General features: G+C 34.6%; 1 pseudogene; it reads right to left on the bottom strand.

Annotated features, from left to right (window-relative positions):
* Positions 1-247: 247 nt before the first annotated feature.
* Positions 248-2,777, bottom strand: LOC113306892 (annotated as a pseudogene).
* Positions 2,778-3,242: the final 465 nt, after the last annotated feature.

The raw sequence follows: 3,242 nt of genomic DNA, 5'->3' as shown, positions 1-3,242 counted from the left end.
GGGTAGGAAACCAGAAAGTTCGTCTAGAAAATTAGAAAGTTCGGCTAGCGTTTTTACTGAGATAGCCGAACATGCATTTACAGAAAGTTTCGCTAAGAATTATTTATTCATTTCCATCACATGCTGCTAGTCCGACTAGAATTATTTTACAAAATTCCTAGCGGAACCTCTAAACAACACAAAAAAAACAATTAGAAAAGGAAATTGTACAGAGTGTTGTGCAAATTGCCAACTCTCTACGGCTACTTTTTCTTTTCTTTTGGTTTTGGCATACCTCTCTATAAATACTTGGTTTACACTACGATGGTTTTATTCTTCTGTTGTATTCATCTGCTTAGTCGAATTTTTACTCGCCCATGAATTATAGCAACCCAAATGTCCTGACCAATATCCAACAGTCGACGATGTCATATTCTTGGCAGTAGCCCTCTTAAACTTCCTCCAATCTTGAAGCACAACAGTTAAATCAAAAACTTTGGCACGGATGCTACGACAACAGTTTGCATGAACTGTACAGACAACATTCATATCTCTACTATCTTCACAAAACCCACTAAAGTATAAGGTTTCTAAGAACCTTACTTTGATCCCTAATTCTCCAAATAACCCATTTCTCATCAAACTTACAAGTACATCTTGTTCTTTCATAGTTGTATAAGTTGAATTATCTTTCATTTGGTACCACTTATCGAACAATGCAATCGTTTTATTATTCGATCGAGCGTAGTAAAAGCCTGTGTTCACTAGGTTCTGTTCAGACCAAGGATCGCCATAGAATTGATCTGAACTTATTTGGATATCTTCATTTTCATCTGGACTTAATCTCAAAAACGGGTTGTTTAACCACATTACATCGGTGTCCTGAAAAGTTAGAACAGAACAGTAAATCAATTAATAGCAATTTACTATTAAGTAAACTCTAATTACAAAAAGAATTTTCTTTTCTTACCATCGTTATTTCTGGCTGCGCATTGAGATTATAACAATCATATAAGAATATGCGGACTCAAATGATCATGTTTCATTTAAATTAAAAAGAAATGTCTTGCAAAAGTAAAATAAAATACAGAAATTGGGTCACCTGTCCAAATATTTTTAAAACATGGTTCAAATGGACGAATAAAAATTAGTATGGGTGAAATGGACAACAGAAAAATAGCAAGAATGAAACTGGATTCATCTATATGAAAAATAAAATAAACACATTTATATGCACCAACGGGAAAGCCTCTCCAAACGGATGCTAAAAGCACAGGCAAGGATTACTAGCAGATAATCATTTCACTTATGGTTAATTCTCGACCGGAAAGAACTGTGATGGACAAGGAGTACATTTTCCTGTGGTGTAAAACGTGCCGCCATGTTCCAGCCAAAAGGGTGACAATGCAACCAGCAAATAATACTATTGACGATTTTAACAACTGCTATAGGAAAATGATTTTTAAAACCCGAGTTATAAACGATTGGACACTTGTTTAATTAATTTTGAAAAGGAAGAACAGGAATCCCGTGTGCATAATTTTCAACGGATCCCTATTTCGCGCTCCACCTAGCAGGATTATGTCTTAATCTCTAACTAATGAAATGTTTGACTAGGGAAAACAATTCACCAATTTGTACTTAGTTGAACCACTGAAATTGTGACAATTGTAGACGACAGGCACCCAGCAATCAGCCGCCTGGAGACTCGTCAGATATTTTTTTGGGTCAGTCGGATGTTTCTTGCCGTTCTCTTGTGTGTATTATGAATAACCTAAAAGAACTCGTAAACTCCGAAAATTTCCTTAATACAGCCGTTGCCTCAATAACGTGATTCCAAAATTATGCAATAGTTGACGTCGAAAACGAAGTTAAAAGTTGTGGAAACTACTTATGGATCCATTGGAAAAGTATAAGTTATGCGACAAAACGAGTGAAGAAGTTACACGTACCGTGAAAACGAAGTTGTAGCCGCGCTTAAGAACATCACCGAGGAAAAGTGTTCTTCTCCACATCATCTTGATGAAATCAGTGGACATATATAACTTTTCACCACCAAAATCAACCCCATCATTGACAAGTCTATAACAGTGAAGCCGTAAGAATTTACATCTTTCGTATGCTGTTTGATCGACAGTAACAAGAAGAAGATGATTAACCAAATATCGAGTATTTTCTCCCCCAAGCCAAAAACTCTCAAGAAACAAACTCAACATCGATATTTCTCCTTCCACATATGCCTTATTTACTAACGCTATGATCACTGTCTTATTTTTTTTCCCATTGAAGCTTCTTTCAATGCGATTTCGAGGTCATCTCTGGGTGATGTAAGTGCAGTCTTATTTGATGATGCAGATAAATGGGGTAACTGAAACGATGAGAATTTTGTTGTGATATTTTCTGGTGCGCAGAAAAATATGTATATTACGCTCGCAACTAGAATCGCTGTTATACCGAGTTCCCTGATTAATCGATAATTTTTCTTACAGTACTCCATGAAAAATGAAAAGAATAACCCAAGTTTGTGAGTTGTGTTGTAGATGGAGAGCATACAGCAGCACTGGCAGGTCGATCATGTCACAAATGAAATCTTCTTGTATATATATAGGCACAACGGAGAAAGTACTTCGAGACTTTTCGATGTTTTCATTGCGTTAAGTCAGTTGAGAATTTTCTTCACCAAACCAAATGTCACGGATTTGTCCCTACTGAGATTGTGACAAAAAGATCTTTATTGCAGAAGTAGTTTCCACAAAGATCTTTTTACCATAAGTAGTTTCCACAAAGTTTGAAGTATAAGGAGCACTGTTTAATGTGGATTAAATTCAAAGATCTTTATTTACCCTAACATTTTTTTTAGGTGCCACTCAAAAGGAATAAGGGGTCATTCTTTTATTCCCAACCATTGAAGAGGGTTAAGGGATGTCTTAAAAAATAAAGAATTGTCTATGTCGTCATTCACCTTTATACTAAATCTAAACCTATATCCTTTATTTTCATAATCACATCATTCCTCTTCTTCTACTGAATTTTTTTTTCATCATTTTAATTTTGATTGAAACCAAAGATCGTCGATTAAACAAATTTTATGATTCATTGTTTAAAATTAAAACCCAAAATTCAATACCTTAAAGTTGAAACTTAGAACATAAAAAAAAAACAAAAAACAAAAAAAATTAAACAAACAAAACGAATAAATGATAGTAGTTGTGATCCAAAATTAGGATTTGATTACTTGAAATCAAAAATTTGATCCGAAATTT

The sequence above is a fragment of the Papaver somniferum genome, chromosome 8 (assembly GCF_003573695.1).
Source record: "Papaver somniferum cultivar HN1 chromosome 8, ASM357369v1, whole genome shotgun sequence".
Lineage (NCBI taxonomy): Eukaryota > Viridiplantae > Streptophyta > Magnoliopsida > Ranunculales > Papaveraceae > Papaver > Papaver somniferum.
This window is presented reverse-complemented; position numbering and strand designations above follow the sequence as displayed.